Source organism: Rhinoraja longicauda, chromosome 7, assembly GCF_053455715.1.
Source record: "Rhinoraja longicauda isolate Sanriku21f chromosome 7, sRhiLon1.1, whole genome shotgun sequence".
Lineage (NCBI taxonomy): Eukaryota > Metazoa > Chordata > Chondrichthyes > Rajiformes > Arhynchobatidae > Rhinoraja > Rhinoraja longicauda.
The window spans coordinates 50,071,365-50,096,492 of record NC_135959.1 but is presented as its reverse complement, the minus strand read 5'-3'; the positions used below and the strand labels follow the sequence as shown (position 1 = coordinate 50,096,492).

The following is a 25,128-nucleotide window of genomic DNA, read 5'->3' as shown; positions in this document are numbered from 1 at the left end:
GAGACCCTTCTTCAGACTGAAGTCTGAAGAAGGGTCTCGACCCGAAACGTCACCCATTCCTTCTCTCCCGAGATGCTGCCTGACCTCCTGACGTCACCCATTCCTTCTCTCCCGAGATGCTGCCTGACCTGCTGAGTTACTCCAGTCTGAAGAAGGGTCTCGACCCGAAACGTCACCCATTCCTTCTCTCCCGAGATGCTGCCTGACCTGCTGAGTTACTCCAGCATTTTGTGAATAAATCGATTTGTACCAGCATCTGCAGTTATTTTCGTATATGTACAGTAATGTTCTGTTGTCTTGGCTGTAATGGAAACACAAAGATTAAATTCAGAGGGCTAGTCATTTATTTCACAAAAGGCACAAAAGTCATTAGTTCTCAGTTCTTAACTATTTTAATGGCCTCTGGTACTATTTTCTTGCTGTAATTTACTGAAAATTAACAGCAACTTATGATTGTACTCTGGGTGTGGAGTAGGGATGTAAGAGGCCGCCAATCCCAGCAATAAAATGATCTAATTTATGCCTATTCTTCAGTGAACAATGCTAATTGATCTGGGAGCTTTGATTTTGAGCTGCAAGTAGCAATATTTCTAGAAGCCTTTTAATGTACCTGTTGGTTTTCTTATGATACGATGTTTATGGTGAAATAGGGCCCTGTGTCAGGCTGACTCTCTATTGTTGTGCCACCTCTATTGGCTGCCTCCCACAATTCCTATTTGTTTTGGCATAACCTCAAGCCAATTTAACCACAAATGTCCCCAACAGGGTAAGTCATTATTCGATATTTATGAGATCCTGCTCATAAATCATTGTCATTGAGAATCATTGAGTCATCCAGCTTGGAATCAGACCCTTCGGCCCAACTTACCCACGCCGACTACATGCCCCATTTGCTACATGCCAACTTGCCCACGCCGACACTAGTCCCACCTTCCTGCGTTTGGCCCATAATCCCTCTAAACCTGTCCTATCCATGTAGCTGTCCAAATATTTTTTTAAACGTTGTGATAGCACCTGCATCAACTACCTGCTCTGACAGCTTGTTCCATTTGCCTACCACCCTTTGTGTAAAAGAAAGTTTGCCCCTCAGGTTGCTGTTAAATCTTTCCCCCCTCAACATAAACCTATGTCCTCTGGCTCTTGATTCCCCTCCTCTTGGTGAAAGACTGTGCAGATGGTGGTTTATTCCAAATATAAACTGAAGTGGTGTTCCGATGTGAAATGTCATCTATTTATTTTCTTCAGAGATGCTGCCTGACCCGCTGCGTTACTCCAGCATTTTGATTCTATCTTCCGAATTCTCCACCTTAGAGGGTTATGGAGGCAAGATCATGTGGTTATTTAAAAAGGAGATTGATGGATTTATGGAAGATAGGGGGATTGAGGACTGGGGAACTAACACTAAAGAGGAGTTGAGACCTGGGGCTGACCAATTGTGATCATATTGAATGGCAGGGCAGGCTTGAGGAACTACTCCTGCTCCTGTTATGTTCTTGGTTTCCATTGCTCTCCACCTTTAGTTTAGTTTAGTTTAGAGATACAGTGCGGAAACAGGGCCTTTAGCCCACCGAGTCCGCACTGACCAGCAATCCCCGCACATTAACACTACCCTACACACTAGGGACAATGTACATTTATACCAAGCCAATTAACCTGCAAACCTGTAGTGTGGGAGAAAACCGAAGGTCTCTGAGAAAACCCACGCAGGTCATGGGGAGAAGGTACAAACTCCGTACAGACAAGCACCCGTAGTCAGGATCGAACCCGGGTCCTAGGTGCTGTAAGGCAGTAGTTCTACAGCTACGCCACCATGCCGTCCACCTTGGCCATTTTTCCTATGTTAGTCCGGGTATCAAATATCAACAGTTTACTTACTATAATGGATGTAGAATGCCCCCAATCTTTCTTTATCCAAGGTGCTCACAAAAATGCGTCTGACTTTGCAAACAGCCAAGAGTGACCTTGGTGAGGTGCAGCTGAACATCTGCAGGTAGTTCATGCTGTTGCCACAACACTCTGTGATAATTGTGACAGACTATGGCCATGTTTTGTTCTGGCCTTCTCTATCTATCAGTCTGAAGAAGGGTTCCGACCCGAAACGTCACCTATTCCTTTTCTCCAGAGATGCTGCCTAACCCGCTGAGTTACTCCAGCATTTTGTGTCTATCTTTGGTATAAACCAGCATCTGCAGTTCCTTCCTACACACTCTGTGATAATATGGATGAATATTGAGTCAAGTGAAATCAAGCAAAGTGCTCTATCTTGGATTTTGGAAATTGTGAATGAAATGTAAAAATAGGGACAGATTTTCCTTGATAATTTACTTCTGATTATCCCTGAATGATATATATTGGCTGCATAGGTCTTGAGTTCTGTATATATGACTGAGGGTTCAACTAATATAAAGTTATCCTGTCACCATCTTAGCCAATGATTTCTTCTTCGTGCTGATTGAAAGATGCAGCATGGAAACAGGCTTTTCAGCTTGCTGAGTGCATGCCAACCATCGATCACCCATTCACACTAGTTCTATGTTATCCCAGTCCCTACACACTTGCAGGCAATTTACAGAGGCCAATTAACCTACAAACATGCAGGTCTTTGGGATGTGGGAGGAAACAGGAGCACCGGCGGAAACCCACGTGGTCACAGGGAGAAGGAGCAAACCACACAGACAGCACCCAGGGTCAGAATCGAACCCAGGTCTCTGACATTGTGAAGCAGTGGCTCTACCATCTCTTCCTCACTCCCCACAATTCCCAGCAGTACATCTCAAGGGAAGATTCTGAGAAGCAAATCACGACCTATTGGTCTGAAGAAGGGTCCCAACCCGAAACGTCACCCATCCATGTTCTCCAGAAATGCTGCCTGACCCATTGAGTTACTCCAGCACTGTGTGACCTATTGTTATGATGTTTCCTATTCTCTGGCAGCTAACTTCAATTCCTTTGCTCTGGTATTTGGATTGATCCTTTAAAAGCTGGAGACTGTCACTGCTGGTCAGTTTGCAAACACTGAAGGGAAATGAAGGTGAGGTGAATGAATCAAAGTGCCAAGCCACTGACTGACACAGTTATTGGACACTCACCCTCCCATCATGGCTGTACATTAAAATCCATCTCTTAATCCTTCCCTTATCACTGCCCTTTTGCACTGACCTCATTACGTTCTTATTTAAATTAACTAAATTTCATCATTGTTTCATTGATCTGCCCCGACTTTAAATTGTTTTCAGGAAATGGGATTTTCACAGTCTGCATTGTTTGAATGAATCTACCTCTAAAGGCCAGGAGATGGATTATCACTTGCAGAAGCAAACTGAAATGTTGGTACCTATAAATGAGTGATCTGTGCCAGCTTTAACATTTCTGTTTAGTTTAGTGTTTATTTTTGAGATGCAGTGTGGAAACAGACCCGTCCGCCCACCGCATCCGTGCCTACCAACGATCACCAACTAGTTCTATCGTATCCCAGTTTCACATCCTACACACTAGGGGCAATTTACAGAAGCCAATTAACCTACAAACCCTCATGTTTTTGCGTCTTTGGAAGGTGGGAGAACTGGAGCACCCAAAGAAAATCCTCACAGTCACAGAGAATATGTACAAACTCCGTACAGACAGCACCCTTAGTCAGGATCGAACCCGGGTCCCTGGCGCTGTCCCTGTGCTACTGTTCTGTGCACTTACGTAATTAGATGCAGCCAAATAACTTCTCAAGAAAAAGTTATACTTAGAGACAGGTTTCCCCTACATCTTACCAAGGTTCTGACTGCTGTGATAGCATTCAATAAGACCTGTTTTCTTTTTCTGTGAGATGTTTCGAAGAATAGATTAGCTTAGGCCATTTCCCGTAGTTATGGAAATGTCAGTGGGGATTTCCTACGTCACTGTTTTGATGGTTGTTGGATGTTGAGTGTGAGACCCATTTTCTTGTACACTTCAGTGAAGGATGGTCTGGAGGGGTGAGGTATACACCCAACACGTACAAATGAAATATCCTCTTCCAACCTCTATTGTGCTTTACCACACTGCCATCTGATAACTTACATTCATAACAAGATCCTGGAAAATGTGGATCAATTCCCTTATCCCAAGAGCCACTTCCTGGCAAAGACAGACACCAGCGTTTGAATTCATCACTGTCTTCAATGGTCCAGCATGGCCTTGGGTCAATCGAAGAAAAGGAAATTCCAAAATCAAGACCTGACGGAAAATTCACGGTCTACTAGGAAACTGTGGTCCCTGCCCTTGTATACACTTTTGTGGGTTTAAACTAAGTAGTGGGGGGGGGGAGAGGGGTTGACAAATTGGGAATATGAAGATGGAATTAAAGGGGAAGCGAATACAGGAGAAATTGCAAAGGACTCTCGAATAAATGGGAAGGAAAGTTCTAGATGGGATAAGAGAGTAAGGTCAGGGCCAATGGTGAGAGGGGAGGTGAATACTGAAGTTAAAGTGTTGTATTTAAATGCGAGAAGTAAAAAAATAAAGTGGATGAGCTTGAGGCTCAGTTAGACATTGGCAAGTATGATGTTGTGGGAATCACAGAGACATGGCTACAAGAGGACCAGAGCTGGGAACTGAATATTCAGGGGTGCACAACGTATAGAAAAGACAGACAGGTGGGCAGAGGGGGTGAGGTCGCTCTGTTGGTAAGGAATGATATTCACTCCCTTGCAAGGAGTGACATAGAATCAGGAGATGTAGAATCAGTATGGATAGAAATTAGGAATTGTAAGGGTAAAAAGACCCTAATGGGAGTTATCTATAGGCCCCCAAACAGTAGCCTCGACATAGGGTGCAAGTTGAATCAAGAGCTAAAATTGGCATGTCACAAATGTAATGCTACGGTGGTTATGGGAGATTTCAACATGCAGGTAGACTGGGAAAATCAAGTTGGTACTGGACCCCAGGAAAGGGAATTTGTGGAGTGCCTCCGAGATGGATTCGTAGAACAGCTTGTCCTGGAGCCAACCAGGGAGAAGGCAATTCTGGATTTAGTGTTGTGTAATGAACCTGATCTGATAAGGGAACTCAAGATAAAAGAGCCATTAGAAGGCAGTGATCATAATATGATAAGTTTTACTCGCACAAATTGCGAGGGAGAAGGGAAAATCGGAAGTGTCAGTATTACAGTATAGCAAAGGAGATTACAGAGGCATGAGGCAGGAGTTGGCCAGATTTGACTGGAAGGAGGCCCTAGCAGGGAAGACGGTGGAACAGCAATGACAGGTATTCCTGGGAATAATGCAGAAGTTGCAGAATCAATTTATCCCAAAGAGGAAAGATTCTAAGGGGAGTAAGAGGCACCCGTGGCTAACAAGGGAAGTCAAGGACAGCATAAAAATAAAAGAGAAGAAGTATAACATAGCAAAGAAGAGTGGGAAGCCAGAGGATTGGGACTCTTTTAAAGAGCAACAGAAGATAACTAAAAAGGCAATACGGGGAGAAAAGATGAGGTACGAGGGTAAGCTAGCCAATAATATAAAGGAGGATAGTAAAAGCTTTTTTAGGTATGTGAAGAGGAAAAAAATAGTCAAGGCAAATGTGGGTCCCTTGAAGACAAGCAGGGATTATGGGGAACAAGGAAATGGCAGACGAGTTGAACCGGTACTTTGGATCTGTCTTTACTAAGGAAGATACAAACAATCTCCTAGATGTTCTAGTGGCCAGAGATCCTAGGGTGATGGAGGAACTGAAGGAAATTCACATTAGGCAGGAAATGGTGTTGGGTAGACTGATGGGACTGAAGGCTGATCAATCCCCAGGGCCTGATGGTCTGCATCCCAGGGTACTTAAGGAGGTGGCTCTAGAAATCGTGGAAGCATTGGTGATCATTTTCCAATGTTCTATAGATTCAGGATCAGTTCCTGTGGATTGGAGGGTAGCTAATGTTATCCCACTTTTTAAGAAAGGAGGGAGAGAGAAAACGGGAAATTATAGACCAGTTAGTCTGACATCAGTGGTGGGGAAGATGCTGGAGTCAATTGTAAAAGACGAAGTTGCGGAGCATTTGGATAGCAGCAACAGGATCGTTCCGAGTCAGCATGGATTTACAAAGGGGAAATCATGCTTGACTAATCTTCTGGAATTTTTTGAGGATGTAACTAGGAAAATTGACGGTTGTAAATCTGTGGAATTCTCTGCCTCAGAAGGCAGTGGAGGCCAATTCTCTGAATGCATTCAAGAGAGAGCTAGATAGAGCTCTTAAGGATAGCGGAGTCAGAGGGTATGGGGAGAAGGCAGGAACGGGGTATTGATTGAGAATGATCAGCCATGATCACATTGAATGGTGGTGCTGGCTCGAAGGGCTGAATGGCCTACTTGGCCATTGTCTAGACCTATTGTCTATTGAAACCTGGTCGATCCAATAATTTTTTTCAAGGCATGGAAACATACCTCCAAATCTTGTACCTGCAGAATCCTCAACTTCACTGGAAGGGTAAGCAACAACGTTGATGGTGTCTTCCATGCCAACATTCCCTGTGCTGAAGGCCCAATTGCTCTCAGCTGGCTGGATTGACCCAGCCAGGCCATTCGCATGTCCAACTTCAAACCCTGAAGCAGACCCTCTATTCAACTCCCTGTAATGGGAATACAAAGAAAAGAGTCAAGGGTGTGCATAAAGCCTCCATGAATAAATGCTCCAACATCTCCACTGACTCCATGGGATCTCTAGCCTGTGACTGCTCACGGTTGATGAAGACCATTTGGGATATTGAGAGAACCTTGAGGATAGACTGATCTCTGTCTTTGCCAAGAGGAGGGTCACAGGCATTGCGTATGTGACAGGCGAAATACGTCACCTGGCAAACTACCATAGAACACAAAGTGTTGGATTAGCTCTGCAGGTCAGGCAGCATCTCTGGAGAACATGGATAGCAACGATTCAGGTCTCCACAGATGCTAACCGACCCGCTGAATTACTCCAGCAGTTTGTGTTTTGCTAAAGGTTAACAATGTTTTGCAACCAACTAGCTATTAAAATTGGATTGCATTTGTGAGCATTTCTAGATTTAATCTGGAGACCAGTCTGAAGAAGGATGTCGACCCAAAACATTGCCTATCCATGTTCTCAAGAGATGCAGCCTGACCCGCTGAGTTCCTCCTGCACTTTGTGTTGTATGCAAGATTCCAGCATCTGTAGTTCCTTGTGTCTACTGTTTGAAAATCACCACCCTGCCTGCTTCATTTGCTTCACACCTTCCCCATCTGTGGAAGAGTCAGTGGTCCCCACATTGGCCTCGTTAGCTACCTCAGAACCCACAAAGGCACAGTTGAAACTGACATGGATATTGTGAAAATTCAGACATTTGTCTAACTTTAGTTGGTGGCTGCTTAATTTCTAATTTCAGCATCATGTTTCAAGAGAATTTTAACCCGCATTCGGATCCCAAGGCCAACCTTATTTTTGGTACGGAAATATCAAATGTACTCTGCAATGTGTGACTATGTTTTTATTCTGGAATCTTTTCTTCTTAGATATCTTTGTTCTCAAAATAATGCTCTGTGGATTTGATTGGCAGCGTATCCTGCTATTGCCTGCATGGTTCCGACTGACAACACGATAGGCAGACTAGGTAATCATTGTAGGTAATGAATTGTTTAGACTGTTTTGTGCTGACATTTCCTTCAATGCATCATCAAGCATTTCCTTCCCTGCCCACCAAAAAATTCAGACATATTTATGATCAGCTGATTACTGTGTACTCAAGGTCTCCAAAGTGTGTTCCTGATGAATGATTTAGAGTGGCGTCAGTTTTATATGTAGCTCCTAACTTTACAGTCTGTGGTGTATTCATTAGCAGCATCTGTTTTTATTTCAGATTTTCATTATTCACCATTTATCTTTCAAATTCTCTTATACTGTAGCCTGGAAACTTTTTGAGGTAATAATTTGAGACTTTTCACTGTAGTACATGGCTGCTTAGTCATACAAACTGGGACACAAAATGACACAAAGTGTACTACAACCTCCAAATAAACTCTGAAATACATTGGCATCAGTTTTGTCTTTTTGTACTATCGGAGGCATATGACAATAAGACACTCTTGATTCTTGAGCAACTCAGTGGGTCAGGCAGCATCTCCGGAGAACATGGATAGGTGACGTTTTTCTGAAGAAGAGCCTCGATCCGAAACGCCACCCATCTCAGTTCTCCAGAGATGCTGCCTGACCTGCTGAGTTACTCCAGCACTTTATGTGGTTTTGTGTATTAACTGGCATCTTCAGTTCTTTGCTTCTACAGATGACTGGGATATTGGGAGCTGTAGTTACAGTTTTAACTGATGGCAAAATGTTCAATAAAAATGAGATTGATATTCCAAAATAAATGGGAAGGAGAAATGTGTCCACTAATTGATGTAGAGTAAAGATATGATTGGAATAAATTAGTGTAGTTCTGTAGTAAATGAGAAGACTGTGTTTATTGAAACGGTATGGACACTTATTTAACAAGCAAAGGGAGCTGAAATGAACTTATCCCTTTTCATTTTGAGCCTCATTTGTAAGCAGCTCCAGCACTGATAGATTGTGCACTTTGCCCGTTCAGTTCCAGACCATGAATCACTGTTCACACATCAAAATCCAATTAACACTACTTTGAAATTCACCTTCCCAGCCTCTCCATTGTTGGGCAATGGGTGATGCTGCCACTGAGTTGCTCCCTGATATAACCGCTGAGAACTTAAACATTTTATTCAATCATCCATCTGCCTATTTGAATATCTTTCTACCTAAGTCACTTTAACTTCCAATTTTATCTTCCTAAATTAGCAGAATAACAATGTGACCTTGCGGCACAGTTCTTCCTGGTGATTTAATTTGACAGAATTGGCATTGTGGACCTTTTTAAAGTGAAGCAAAGAAAAACAGTGGAAGAGCTTTTGTATTTTTTTAAAATCCCCTTCAGTAAACAAGTGAGTGTAGTTGATAGCATCGCTTATGCTTAGCACAGCATATCTCCTACCACTGTAATATATCTACTCCCAAACCACGATAGAACTTGACAGGGCTCCACTGAGTCAGGCGTCTGATGCCCTTGTTCCCATTAAATACGTTATTGCCTCTTACACGGTTCCTCATTGTAATCCCTACATTTCTACTCCTTTAAATCCATGCGATGGTTTTGAGCTGCTTCAGCGAAACATGAGCCATCTGTCATCCAATTCGGCTGGATTGCAGAAAATATTTTCACGTCTTGCTCTAAAACTGAACGTTATGCAAAGATGATATTAGGGATGCCAACAGCATCTACGGAGAGCATGGATAGGTGATGTTTCATGTCAGGACCTTCTTCAGACACCAACCCGAAATGTCACCTTACCATGTTCTCCAGATATGCTGCTGGACCCACTACGTTACTGCTTGATGTCACAGTGTGTGTCTGGGTGTGTACATGCATATACATGTCTTATACATTGTGTATTTGCAACCCCATTTAGTGAATACGTTTTCAAAACACAATTCACAGCTTTTTTACCCTCGAGTTTTCACAGTTTGTAATTCTTTATACTTTTGGGGTTTACACCTGTCTTTTCATCCCTGGTCTTTGTCCAACAATCTGCCTATCAAAAAAAACTCATCTATTTTCACCTATTACTGGCTCTCCTGCCCCTTCTCTTTTCCAAGTTTCTTTCCCACCCCCTGCAATCAGTCCGAAGAAGGGTTCCGACCCGAAACGTCACCTATCCATGTTCTCCAGGGATGTTGCCTTACCTGCTGAGTTACTTCAGCACTTTGTGTCTGAGTGTTGCACGGCAAGACTACAGAGTAAGTGAAAGACTTTCTAAAGTAGGTAGACACAAAATGTTGGAGGGTCAGGCAGCATCTCAGGAGAGAAGGAATGTGTGACGTTTCGGGCCAAAATAGCTCAGTTGGGAGAGCGTTAGACTGAAGATCTAAAGGTTCCTGGTTCAATCCCAGGTTTCGGCAATACTGGCGTTTACTTTATACAGGGCTTCATTATCACCTCTTTCTTTCTCTCACGACTTTCTAAAGTAGATCCGTTTGTCATCTGCATATCCGTAGTCCTGCAGCCATGTGAAACTTGCGTCAGTTATGTATTTAAACCAAACTCCAAACAGATTAATGCAGGGGTGTCAAACACATTTTAGGTCATGGGCCGGAATGGGCAAAATGCGACGTCATCCGGGCCGGATTAGTTGTACATGCACGAACGCACGTGCACCTGCTCCCGTTGCCTTCGTTTGTTCAACCTGCTCTCATGTGTCTCAGTCTCTGCTATCACTACAAAGTGTTTCACTTTACGAATTTCATTTCTTATGAAGAAGATTGCCTAGCAAGCATTACCTTTATGATTGGTATCTAGGGCCTAGATAGAGTGGATGTGGAAATAATGTTTCCAGTAATAGGAGAGTCTAGGAACCGAGGTCACAGCATCAGAATAAAAGGTCATACATTCAAAATGGAGATGAGGAGGAATGGGTGGCGAATCTGTGAAATTCATTGCTGCAGACGGTGTTGGAGGTCAAGACATTGGGTATTTTTGAGGCAGAGATTGATAGGTCTTGATTAGGTTACAGGGAGAAAGAAAACAATAGAATGTGGTTGAGAGAGAAAATAGATCAGCCATGGTTGAATGGCAAAGTAGACTTGATGGGCTAAATGGCCTAATTCTGTTCCCCTGTCTTATCGTCTTCCTACAGTGTTTATGTTTTGCCCACAATGGGCTGGCTGGGTGGTGAACAGCCAAACAGCAGCTCCCTGGCATGGTGAAAGATGGTCTGTCCATCATCTCACCTGAAGGTCCCGCTCCCCATCCTTCTCCTTATGTCTTTCTTCCTTCCCCTCACCTCTCATGTCCTTCTCTACCCTCACCTTCTCCCTCATCTGCCTTCTTCCTTTCCTTAGCCTATCCCTTCTCTCATCCCCACTTCCTTCCTTCCAACTACTCCCCCACTCCCCTCCCCTACTTCATCCTCTCCCTTTCCTTACCTCGTCCCTAAATCCCCTCCCTTCCCTCATCCCTAAACACCATTCCTATCATCTGCTCCCTTCCTCACCCCTCCCTCCCTACTTCCTTTCTTAATACCTCCTCCCCCACTCCCCTCCCTCGACACCGTCTCTCCCCTTCCTCATCCCTAAAAACTGTCCCTTCCCTCATCTGCTCCCCCTCCCCTTCCTTTACCACCACCTTCTCCCTTCTCTTCCCTAATCCTGCATAACTACCAGCACGTCTTCACATCCCACCTAACCTTAACCCAAACCCAGAGCCCCCACCCTGTAGAACAGCTCAGTTTTTGGATCGCTGGCTACAGCCCCATTCACAGTGCGGCGACTTCCCACCAGCTCTATCCACGCACTCACCTGGGTCTCAGGTACATGGTGGCAGTCTCTGTGGCGGCAGCCCAGGCACTTCCCGGTGTCCACAACAAGGTTGAGACTCCCCACCTTCCCCAGTGCCGCCCCCTTCCCGCCCGCGTTACCGCATGACCTGTCCCATGAGAGCGGCGAGAGAGAGAGAACGGCGAGGGGGAGAGAGAGCGGCGAGGAGGAGAGAGAGCGGCGAGGGGGAGAGAGAGCGGCGACGGGGAGAGAGAGCGGCGAGGGGGAGAGCGGCGAGGGGGAGAGCGGCGAGGGGGAGAGAGCGGCGAGGGGGAGAGCGGCGAGGGGGAGAGAGCGGCGAGGGGGAGAGAGCGGCGAGAGAAAGCGGCGAGAGAGAGAGAGAGCGGCGAGGGAGAGCGGCGAGAGAGAGAGAGAGATCGAGGGGCGAGAGAGAGAGAGCAGCGAGGAAGAGAGAGCGGCGAGAGAGAGAGAGAGAGCAGCGAGAGAGAGAGAGTGGCGAGGAAGAGAGCGGTGAGAGAGCAGTGAGAGAGAGAGAGAGAGAGAGAGCGGCGAGGGGGAGAGCGGTGAGGGAGAGAGCGGCGAGAGAGAGAGAAAAAATGAGAGCGAATATACTTTTTTTCCCCGCAAATCATCCCGCGGGTCGGATTGGACCCTTTGCGGTCCGGGTGCGGCCCGCGGGCCGGTAGTTTGACACCCCTGGATTAATGCATGTGTTAGCCCGGAGCAATGTCGTCAAGTTAAGAGCAATCAGTCGATTAATCAATTAATTTAACCTGAATGTTACTTGGCTGCCAACCAATCAGCATTTCTCTGCCAAGTATTCAGATAAAATACACAATTTAATTGTGGTTGTTTCGAGTCAATCAGAGGCATCAGAATTCCACCAAGAATTCGCATGGTATGGATGCTCACGAACTTAGAGCTGGTTAAGCATTCATTTATTTTCTCTGGTTTTTGTTCTCCACATTTACCCTTGTGCTCCCATTTGCGCACAATCCAATTCTTAATTAAAAGTACTTAATAAACTATAACATAGTATAAGCTTTCCTATGTGGAAAAATGCCAAATAAATATGTCTTAATTGTTTTAATGATTTATTAGAGGGAAGGATGTGATGACAGTGAAGTGAGATAAATGATTGGAATGGCTTGTCCAAATATTGATGGCACGAGGGGAATTTGAGTATCGTATGCAGCTGTAACTTCAATTGTGCAGATCACCTGGGATTTGAAAATTAGAATCTTGACGTTAAATTCCATAGGTATGGAGAGTCAGCGCAACATGACAGATGTGATTCAGTGCTAGAAATACCAACCAAGCTTCCTCTCCTGGTCTAAAAGAACTAAAGGCAATTCAGGCATCTCTGCAGTCAGTGTAGGCCTCATTGAAGGTAGGATCTTCTGTGGATGGCTTGAACATTTACATAATTCCTGATTTTTGTGGAGTGAGTATTGCAAATCATTTTCTCCATTCAAATACAGATGTGTACATCTATAAATGAAACATATGAGTGAATGATTATACACATCATATAAATCTACTGTTGCATTCATGCAGCTGATCTCCTACAGTATCACACTTGCGTGTAAATTAGTGCTAATTTCAAGCTTTATTCCTGCTCTATTTTTGTATCTTTCCCTTATAAATTCTTACAAACATCAACAACTAAATGAGGAATTCCATTGGAGCCTGAACCATGGGAAGTTCCAACATTAAGTCATGTCTCCACCCCAACCCTGTCCCTCCTCTGAATTGTGATTTAGTTTAGTTTAGAGATACAGCATGGAAACAGGACCTTCAGCCCACCGAGTGCACTCCGACCACTGTTCACCCACTCACACTAAGTCTGTATCATCCCACTTTCTCATCGACTCCCTACACACGAGAAGCAATTTTACAGAGGCCAATTGACCTGCAAACGCACACGTCTTTGAGATGTGGGAGGAAACCGGAGGACCCGGAGGAAACCCATGCGGTCCCAGGGAGAACGTGCAAACTCCACACAGAGAGCACCTGGAATCGGAATCTCTGGTTAGAATTGGAACGTGTGCCAATGGGAGCAAGAGGGGGAATGTGGAGCAGCAAAAACCCAAGGGAAAACACTTTCTCTGGTGCTGTGAGGCAACAGCTCTTCCAGCTGGTCCACTGTGTGGCCACATGACGGTGGCCATGTTTGTCAGTAAGCCTGTACCATTGCTGCAGTACATTGCAGGGCACTATCTACAGGAGCTCCACATTATCCCAATCCCACATTTCGAATGTTCTGGCTGCCTCCTGCAAAAAAAAAATTCACAAATAGTATTTACCATCCAATAATAATATATTTTCAAAGTCACAAATATCTATGTGATGTGTAGGATAGTGCTAGTGCTAGTGATTGCTGGTCGGTGCAGACTCATTGGGTCAAAGGACCTGTTTCCATGCGGTAATCTCTGATGTTTGAAGTGCAGTTAGCTTTTTCACTGCAAGTGTAACTTAAATAATGCTGTAATGTCAAAGGCGCAAGATTAATATAATACTTTCACCTTGATATTTCGCAACCCAGAATATTTTTGGCAGCAAACCTCCAAAAACAGTGATTTAGGTGTTAAGGTAGACATATTCCAAATACAGGCAACGTGTCGGGGTTCTGTTTCTGAGAGATGTCAGTAAGCTGATTTCTCTATAAGTCTAATTTTCTGTGGCTACCCATATCGTATCGCTCTACACTTGCGCTACTGCAATTCTTTCATTTCATTGAATATTTACCCTCATGCAACTCATTATTAAACTAATGGGATGTATACTGTATCCAGACACTATTGCACACCACAAATCATTTTATTTTTCTTCCTGCCTTGGTAAAATGCTTTAAAAGTGTATGACAGAATTTGGGTAAAGTTGGATATCTTGAAGTCAAGTCATCCATAACCTGGGAAGCCCCTGTGTCCAACTTTTTAACAAGAGCACTAGGGATTGTGTACAATGGTATAATAATATTCGTTTCACCCTCCGCCACATTCTAAGCACATGCAACCCCATACAGTAAAGAAACCAAACAGTGTGAACCTCAATGCTGCCACAAACTTGTTTAAATGTCCTCCTTCCAATCATTATCCTGTCCCTGTCTTCCTCTGTGCCTGTTCATTTACGTCCCTATTTTATCTGTCCTCACTTCTTTAATTTAACTTTGTTTTTCTACTGATCATTCATTTTTTTATTCTGCTCTGGATTTAGTCATAGAATGATACAGTGTGGAAACAGGCCCTTCGGCCCAACTTGCCCATACAACATGTCCCAGCTACACTAGTCCCACCTGCCTGCGCTTGATCCAAATCCCTCCAAACTTGTCCTATCCATGTACCTGTCTAGTTTAGTTTATTTTAGTTCATTGTCACGTGTACCGAGATCCTGCTTTTCTGTTTGTCTTCCTTCCCTCCTCCAGTGACACCCTCCCTCTGGTTCACTATTTCTCCCATCTGCTTTCTCCTTCATTCCAGTTGTCTACTCCCACAGGCCAGCCTTCATGTGTCATCCACACACACGACAGCTCATCCCACAACCCATAGACAATGGGCAAAAATGTTTCACTTTAACACCAACAATCTCAAATTTCCAGTTGCTTCACAAAGTGCATTACATTTCAACTCCAAAGCTCATCACAAAGTAACTGGACTTTGAAGACGAGAGGAGTTTCCTTTAATTACTGAGATATAGCCATTTGAAACTACAAGATCAAAATATTTTCATTTAATTCTACATTATCTTCCATAACAGTACTCAGTTAAAGTGAATTAGAGGCTTTTTGGATTACTGAGGGATGCCTGTTTACAAAGTCTTTTGTGTTTACCATTAGAACTATCAGCCTGGCATGAACTGAATGGAGAAGAAAATGTGTAGACCAGCATGTACAGTTCTTTGTTTCTACATGAACTGGATGGTGATTCTGCACTTTAGACGCAATTTATAAACTACATTCAGCTAGTAAAGCAAAGTCAGATTGAGATATTAACTCAGTTCACATGGAAGAAAATTAAAAATAGAACTGTGGTCAAGATGGTAGTAATGAGAAGGTGACTCAAAGGCTTTGTACAATTACCAAAACCCCAGTAGATGTGGTGTGCATATACATTTTAAAGCCATTTATGTAATTTAGCAGCCAGTAATTTGTGTGCACGAGGCAGTACATTTTTTTGGTGTGACTGTCGATTTACATAGGGTAACTCAATGTTTCAAAATTAATAAACATTAATAAGCACTACAAAACAAGAAACATGACTTAATATTGGGGCAGAATAGCTTCAGTAAAATTAAATATGAATCAAATCACAATCTCAGAAAATTCAGAAACCACTGCTTTATATGTGTCTACTTCTGACACTAAGGCCTGACCAGTAAGATTCCAGCGCTGCAGTTCAAAGTGCATGGATACCAATTTACTGCTTACTACAATTAGTTTAATTTAGGGATGCATTATGGAAACATGTCCTTCGGCTCACCAAGTCCATGCCGACAATCACACTAGTTTTACATTATCACATTTTCGATCCACTTGGAACAATTTACATAAGCCAATTAACCTACAAACCTGTATGTCTTTGAAGTGTGGGACAAAACCGCAGGACACGGGAAGAACGTACAAACTCCGTACAAACAGCACCCGTAGTCAGGATCGAACCCGGAACTCCGGTGCTGTAAGACAGCAACTCTACCACTGCGCCACTGTGCTGCTGAAAGTCCTCTTTGAAATTTAAGTCATGCACCAGATGGTTGCTACTTGGTGACTTAGCTGCTCACTGCTCACTGCTTCTGTATGGAGTGCACTCATTAGGATGTAACCTGCTGTGAAACTGATTTAATTTTAACCAGTCAATGTATAGAAATATATTTAAATTATAAGAAGGGAAGACAAAGGTGACAATTACAGAGAGGTGATCCCCACCATAGCTCCGTAATTACCTTGAGTACGTCAGTCCATTATCACAAGCGGATCTTAACACTGATGTGGAGCAGATGGAGTCAGCTTCACCATTGCCTGAAGTTTCTCCGGGGGCCGGGTGCCAAGCTGGGTTTGTCTTCATCTGGTTGTAAGCTGTAAAACACATGTTGATGTGGTGTTGGTATCTGCTTCAAAATGTAAAGTCTTGGCATTCCTTTGCTACACAGGAACATGTAAGACTGAGCCTGGGTGTAAAATTGTCATGTCAGATAACAACTTATGGAGCAAAGGAAAAAAAATGGATTAGAAGAAAAGTAAAAAATATTTTCCCACTGACCAAGTAAGCATATGAGTGGTTAACAGTTTTGTTCCTTGTCACTATTAGTTTGGTTCCAAATGAATTGTCTTCAGTTTGTCTGAGTGCCATCACTTGTTTGGTCATCTCATGGTGCAACTAAGGTTGGATACTTGCTTCATGAGGGTTAACATGAGAATCCTCATGAGGGGAATAGATAGGGTATGTGTACGGAGTCATTGACCCGGAGTGGGGGAATCAAGAATGAGAGGTCATAGGTTTAAGATGAGGGGGGGATCCATTCAATAGGAACCTAAGGGGCAACGTTTTACACCGAGGGTGGTAGGTGAAAGTTGGCGTGCAGGTACAGCAGGCAGTGAAGAAAGCTAATGGCATGTTGGCCTTCATAATGACAGGATTTGAGTGTAGAAGCAAAGAGGTCCTTCTGCAGTTGTACAGGGCCCTGGTGAGACCACATCTGGAGTATTGTGTGCAGTTTTGGTCTCCTAACTTGAGGAAGGGCGTCCTTGTAATTGAGGCAGTGCAGTGTAGGTTCACGAGGTTAATCCCCGGGATGGCGGGACTGTCATATGAGGAAAGATTGGAAAGACTGGGCTTGTATTCACTGGAGTTTAGAAGGATTAGAGGGGCTCTTATAGAGACATATAAAATTATAAAAGGACCGAACAAGCTAGATGCAGGAAAAATGTTTCCAATGTTGGGGAGACCAGAACCAGGGGGCACAGTTCAAGAATAAAGGGGAGGCTATTTAAAACTGAGGTGAGAAGAAAAGTTTTCACCCAGAGAGTTGTGAATTTGTGGAATTCTCTGCCACAGAAGGCAGTAGAGGCCAATTCACTGGATGAATTTAAAAGATAGTTAGATAGGGCTCTAGGGGCTAGTGGAATCAAGGGATATGGGGAGAAGGCAGGCACAGGTTACTGATTGTGGATGATCAGCCATGATCACAATGAATGGCAGTGCTGGCTCGAAGGGCCAAATGGCCTGTACCTATTTTCCAAGTTTGTATGTATTTGGAACGAGCTGTCGGAGGAGGTAGTTGAGGCAAGTACTATAACAATAGTTGATAGACATTTAATAGACAAGGACGTGGATAAATGTATCTGGACCAAACGCAGGTAGAGAGGATTAGTTTTGATGGGACATCTTGGTTGGCATGCATGCTAATTTCGTGTGGCTTCACTCTACACGGGAAATCCACTACACGTCACTGAAGAAGGTGGGAGATTCAGTGTCGACACATAGACCTTTTGAGGCATTGCCCAGTGTAAATGGTTATTGAGGCCCTCGGCAAGAAATGTTGCACTGTGTTTTACTAAGACCCAAACTAATTGCAACCCAGCCCCTTTAAACCTAAATCGGCACAAAGCAAACTGGTTGCCAACAGTGGCAAAGAGCGCAACAATCAGAAACACTCGTTATGAGCTGTGTGCCCGTAGTAATGTACACCTCCATCTACTTGTAATGTTTGGCTCGATTTGTTTTCCACACAGTTCTGAGTGCATCAGGGCTGAAATAGTGATGACACAGTAAATTAAAGAGGTTTGTGTTGTTTTTAAGTTGCACCATAAGTCTGGAACAGGCTTTGATGAATGAGTAGCCTCCTCTGTTTGTGTTATTTTCTATTTATTTCTGACTCTACAAAGCAGAATGCTTTACTTGCGTAGAAGGGTTCGTCTGCAACATCATATGGCATTTGGCCAGGATCCAAGATTGGGTGTTCATCAGTTTAATGCATCAACGGGGCAGGCAAAACATCATGTGAAACCCAGTGAGTTTAAAAGAAATGCAAGAATGAGGGGCTTTAGACTTTAGAGATACAGTGTGGAAACAGGCCCTTCAGCCAACTGAGTTCATGCTGACCAGCGATCCCCATACACTAGCACTATCCTACACACGGGACAATTTACAATTTTTTTAAATGAACCTAATTAACCTACAAACCTGTAAATTCCTCACACATTCGTGGGAGGATACCAAAGCACCAGGTGAAAACCCATGTGGTCATGGAGAGAATGTACAAGCTCCATGCAGAGAGCACTTATAGTCTGGATCAAACCCGGGTTTCTGGCGTTGTAAGGCAGCAACTCTACTGCTGCACCACTGTGCCACCCATTCTCCTGCTCCCTTGATTCTCACATGGTTCTGCTTCCTGTGCTTCCTTGAAACTTCCTATGTTTACTGGAATTTTATTGCAATATCATATTGTGTAACATCTTAAAAAAAGGTGAATTAAAATTGTGTTGGAATATAAATTGGAATGCATCGATTAGTATGGAACAATATGTGAGTTCAGGATCACCCAGCAGGCCTGTGTCTTTAACAAAGATAGACATAAAGCTTTTCACTGTACCTCGGTACACGTGACAATAAACTAAACGAAAGTGCTGGAGTAACTCAGGCAACATCTCTGGAGAAAAAGGTTGGGTGACGTTTAGGCTCATTTCTGTCAACCCAAAACGTCACTCATCCTTTTTCTCCAGAGATGTTGCCTGACCCACTGAGTTACTCCAGCACTTTGTGTCTATCTTTGGTAGAAACCGGCTTCTGCAGTTCCTTTTTCTACAGGCCTGTGTCTTTGATGTGTGGCTCTGTGTTGAAGGGTGATTGAAGAAGTGGTGCTCTGATTATTCTCAAATCTGCAGTCCTCAAATGAGGGAGTTAAACTTGCTGCATACTGAAGGGAGGGATTGTATTAAATGTGATCATAAATAACATGGAAAATCCTCAAATCAGGACTAGGCAACCGTTTCGCGGAACGGGATCTCCTGGCTGCTAACCATTTTACCTCCCATTCCCACACAAACCTTTCTGTCCTGGGCCTTCTCCATTGCCAGAGTAAGGCCATATGCAAACTGGAGGAACAGCGCCATATATTCTGCTTGGGTCGCTTATAGCCCAGCAGTACAGACATTGAATTCTCCAATTTTAGGGAACCTCTAACCTTTAATAATCCATGCTCCCTCCCCTTTCTCTTCCACACCCCTCTTTCTTCCCATGCCCCTCCCCTGGGCCTCACCTGGATTTGAACCTATTTCTTCCCTCCGCCCCACCCCTTCACCTATATTCCTTCCTCAAGCTTCACAATTCACAATTCCTCAAATCATTTCTGGCCTTTGTAGCCTTTGTAGCCTTTTTCTGGCCTATCCAAACCTCCTTGCCTGTGTCCACCTATTACCTGCCACGTTTTGTCCTGCCCCTCCTCTCTTCCAGCTTTTGGTCCCCACAATTAGTCTGAAGAAGGATCCTGACCTGAAATGTCACCTATCCTTGTTCTCTGGAACATTGGAGGTTGAGGGGAATCTTCATAGAAGTATTAAAAAATTACGAGGCATAGATAGGATAGACAGTCAGAGCTTTTTTCCCAGGGTGGAAATGTCAATAGAGGGCATAGCTATACAGTGAAGGGGAAAATATAATAGAGATGTGTGGGGCAAGTTTTTTACACGGAGGGTGGTGGGAGCCTGGAACGCATTGCCAAGGGTGGTGGTAGAGACAGCTACAACAGTGGCATTTAGGAAGCTACTAGAAAGGCACATGGATTTGCAGGGAATGGAGGGAAATGGGTCACTTGCAGGAAGATGAGATCAGTTCAGCTAGGCATCATGTATGAACAAAGGACTGCAGATGTTGGTTTATACCAAAGATGGACACAAAGTGCTGGACTAAGTCAGCGGGTCAAGCGGCATCTCTCGAGAAAATGGATGGGTGAGGAAGGGTCCTGACCCGAAAAGTCACCCATCCTTTTGCTCCAGAAATGCTGGCACAAATATTATGGGCCGAAGGGCCTGTTCTGCACTGTTCTATTTTCCATGTTCTATCCATGTTCTCCAGAGATGCTGCCTGACCCGCTGAGTTACTCCAGCACTTTGTGTCTGTCTTTTCTCACTCAAACTTGGATCTGGCTCACAGGGAAGGTAAAAATGCCAGAATCACTTAAAGATCCAATGGTTACTGAGACGTTGAGACAACGGCATCATTCTTGGCACTTGAACTGGAACCCCATCTTAATCCATAATTATCTTGTGAATACAACTGCAATCCTCACCTTAATTCATTTTACTAATTTAATGGGCTTCCTTTATATTTAGGGAAAGACGGTGCCTGGGATCTCAGCCATTAATAGATAGTCAATAGATTCGTTTATTGTCACGCGTACCGGAAAGCATTCAGCAGATGACATTTTACATCGATGAGCCTGCAGTATGGAATATATTTCAGACCATGCGTTGCAGAAGCATCTATTGATGCTCTTGTGGTTATTGAAAGCCTTGAGCCAGCTGAGACCAGTCCCCTGATGGTTTTTTTTCATATATAATCCATAATGAAGGCAATTTTCTAGTTATCAAGATATCGTTATGAGGTTATAAAATGTAGCACTACGAAGAAAAGCTGATCAGCAAAGTACAGCACTGAACTGTAATCTTCAGATGGGTACACGGCATATCAAATGCAAGATATGATCCAGGGAAAGATCAGCACTATTTGGTGTTGTTAAGTAAATATATTCTTGATTAAATGTATCTATAATTTCAAGCAAAGCGAATGTGCTTGTAATTAACAATGCTGTTCCTGAATTAATGCACCAACGAACATCGAGTAATGATTTGCAAATTACACTGCACTCCAATGACCTTTTGCTTAAGGTTCTGTTCATAAAACCCTTGATCACATGGTATTAATCTATAGTTGCTGAGATAATGGATGTAATCCATTAACGGTGACCTGAGGTGAGACAAGGAAAGAAGCAAGCCTTCTGAAAAGAAAAATCACTGGCTTTAATGTCTTGCAAGAAATCAGCAGGATTGCAAATGTTTTCCTGTCTTACTTATCGTACAAAAGAAAGGATGTCCATTCGGATGGAGCATTTCACACACTCAACCCGTCCCAAAGCATTTAACCCGAGCACTGGAAACAGAAGCAGAAGTTGGCCATTTCGCACCATGTGCCTGTACTTCCTTCGATAATATCGAGTTTGAATTTTAAAAAATATTTAAGAGTCACTTTCAAGCACTAAGCCGATTATCCCTTGATTCCGTTAATGTCCATAAGTCTATTGATCTCTGCCCTGGATGCACTCAGTGGCAGCCTCCACTGTTGTCAGCTAGAAAATTCCAATGATTTACTGTCCTTTTGTGTGAAAATAAAAATGTTTTTTCGTTATTATCATTAATTTGATACTTATCCACTTATTTTTCTTTTGAAAACAAAAAAGGTAACATCTCTGGAAAGTGAAAAGCAGAGTTGATCTTTGATCTTGCATCAGAAAAACTCGAAAGCATTGATTGTGGTGGTGAGTCCAGCCCTAGGGTTCTACTCTGGGACTACGCTTGTTCACTGCTGGCATCAGTGACATGAATGCAGGACTGGGAATCAAATTCACACATACAGGTTCTCCCCAAGTTAAGGCAGGGTTCCATTCCTGAGAACTGTTTGTAACACAAAGTTTGCAAGCCAGAAATGGGACCTCAAACGACATTCCCAGGCGGTTGAAGGTTCCGACATCCCGGCAGCAACTTGCAGTTCCATCTCCCTAATACTCGTTCGTACGTACAGGCTGCACACAAGTCAGGCACTTGCAACTTGGGAAGGACCTGTTGTACTTAAACTGGAAAAATTGCAAATAGCAAAACACAAAGTGCTGGGGGACTCAGCAGGTCATGCAGCATTTGTGGAGGGGAATGGGCAGGCAACGTTTCAGGTCAGGACCCTTGTTCAGACTCGTGCAATTGCCAATAACTGAGCTTTGATCATTGGAGCTAAGCATCCATTTCAGCAATGATGGGAAAAACTGCCTCTAAAGAAGAAAACATAATCTCACATGAAAGGAGAACAATCCATTCTCCAGAAACCTTTATATATTGTCAGACTCCAGGTAAGGACAGGGTTTTTTAAGTGGAGCCGAACCAGGCTTTCACTGCCTGTTTCTGTCTAGTGTAGTTCAGTTTAGTTTAGTTTATTATCACCTGTACCGAGGTACAGTGAAAAGCTTTTTTGTGCCTGGTATCCAGTCAGCAGAAAGACAATACATGATTATTATCATGCTGTTCACAGTGTACAAACACAGTATAAAGGGAATAACGTTCAGTGCAAGATACCAGTAAAGTCTGATTAAAGATAGTCCGAGGGTCTCCAATGAGGTAGATGATAGGTCAGGACCACTTTCGAGTTGTTGATAGGATGGTTCAGTTGCCTGATACAGCCTGGGAAGAAACTCTCCCTGTATCTGGAGATTGCGGTCTGCATGGAAGGCTGCAATTGAAAATCTCAAAGCACATTTTTCACGCTCCAAATACTGTAACTAATCATGTTAGCTGCCTGGAAGCAAGAAAAGACCAGGACAAATGAGGTCCAGCAACAGATTAATTCAGGCAGGGTGGTTCCCTGATAGGCCAATAGTTAGGGACGATGTGAAAATGGTTTGCAACTGAGAGATCCCTTAGGCCATGGTCTTGTTCACTCAGGCCAACCCTGCAACGCCGCCAGGACAACTGGCCTTTGTGGCCAAGTTAAACACTCTGTACTTGGGCTTGAAAAATGGCGGCAAACCCTGACGACTCTTGTATTTTGTCTCTGTGTACTGTTCCTATACACTGTACTTGTACTTAATCTAAGATTGTGCTTATGTATAGTAATACCTTTAAAGAATTTCACTGTACCTTGGTCCATGTGACAATGAAGTACCATTGGACCGTTGAAATTCAGTGGGAACCTGATAAAGATCAAAGCACAGTTTTGGTAATTTGATCGATTTGTTTTGCACAATCCTTCTTTAAAATGTTATGCAGCCATCACAATATTGTATTGGGATTTCTATTCCTTCTGTGGCTGGCTGTACAGTTAATTCTCCAATTGCTATTGAAGGCCAAGCCCACAACACAAGAGTTCATAACTTCATAAGTGATCGGAGCAGAATTAGGCCATTCGGCCCATCGTCTACTCTGCCATTCAATCATGGCTGATCTATCTCTCCCCCCTAACCCCATTCTCCTGCCTTCTCCCCATAACCTCTGACACCCATGCTAATAAGGAATCTATCTATCTCTGCCTTAAAGATATCTATTGACGGCCTCCACAGCCTTCTGAGGCAATGGGTTCCACAGAATTACCACCCTGTAATTGTTCTGAGGCTGTTCAGAGTAACTGTTGACCACAATGTAAAATCCGCAATGGCAGGTATGAGTGGAGAGATGTGGTCTGCATGATTTTACATTTAAGCACACCACAGGGACTTGGCCACTGTTCTAATAAATGTAATTGGCTTTTACTCAAAACACGCCAAGGCTATGTGTTCAGCACTTTCTGTTCTTTGAACACAAGCATCAAAGGTTGAGCATCTGTTCGCTTGTGCTGACAGAATGTTGGCCTGTCAGGGTTGGCATGGCAAATAATTAATTTGGGTACTAATGCCAGCCTCTGTCTCAACAAGGAATCGATTTCTGTAACGGGCCATGCACTGGCACCAGTCCTGAACCATCTCAGGAGCCTGGACGAATAAACTATATGCTAAATCAATTAAGAATATCATATATTCTTCATAATTTCAGAAGTGATTTTTTTAAAGCATAATTTTGTTTAAATCAGTTAAAATGCCAGCCCACATCAAGGATTAATAGAGACAAAAGCACAGTTTAATTATGTGCAGGATTAAAAGCAGTTGGGTTCAACTAGATGTTTACATTGTTACTTTGTGAATGAAGTCTATAGTCATTTTTTAAAGGTCTTAAAAAGATTCATGCACTTTATTCAAAATTAATAGTGCAATTCAATTGCACTTTATTGTCACATGTACCTGGGGTAGAGTGAAATTAATTGTTTGTACAATTCAGTAAAAGTCCTACTATACATACAGTAGGCACGATCGTACTTAAGTACAAAAGGATAAGAGTACTAGATTACACTGAGACAGCACACAAGAGTCACCATGTTTCCGATACCACTTGTGTGAATCAAGTCCAAACTTGAAAACAATGTAGAGGTGTGACTTTGCCACAAAGGCCCATTGTCCTGGCATCAGAAGTGGGTCAGAGTTGCAGGGGTTAGCCTGGTCAGGCGATGTTGTCAGTGTCCTCCACCTGTCCGTGCCGCTACAGGCCATGTCCGATCCAGGTGCTCGGTCATTTGGAGCGGCGCCTGATTTAATCAAGCCCCAGGCTGCTGCAGGGCCTCCAATGGCCCACTTCACCGATGCCTCGAACCGGACACATTCACTCACGAACACACCGCCCCTCGCCTCATGCGCCCACTGCTCGGCCACTGTCCCCCAGGCTCCTCCCACTGCCGACCTCGGAACATCGAAAGAGCCTCTGAGGTGGCACGGGAGGTAAGGCCCCATCCCACTTATGGGCACCGTTGTTTTCTTGCATCTGCTGCCCCCGCCACCATCAACCCTGATGAAGCTGGTATTTCGTTCAGTGATCGGTCATTTTATTTGTTGTAGAAGAGGGCGGCACAGTGGAGCAGTGGTACAGTCACTGCCTTACAGCGCCAGAGACCTGGGTTCGATCCTGACTACGGGTGTTTGTACGTTTTTCCTGTGACCGCGTGGGTTTTTTGTGTATGTTCTGGTTTCTTCCCACTCTC

The 25,128-nt window shown here is 43.7% G+C and overlaps 1 protein-coding gene and 1 non-coding gene across 5 annotated transcripts in view; both read left to right on the top strand.

The window, feature by feature from the left end:
* LOC144595265 (E3 ubiquitin-protein ligase SH3RF3-like) overlaps window positions 1-25,128 on the top strand; it is a 258,681-nt gene that overhangs the window by 55,911 nt on the left and 177,642 nt on the right. The gene's annotated exons all lie outside the window — the stretch shown is intronic.
* Window positions 9,865-9,937, top strand: trnaf-gaa (transfer RNA phenylalanine (anticodon GAA)). Its single transcript has one exon. It is a non-coding gene; the product is annotated as a tRNA-Phe (tRNA).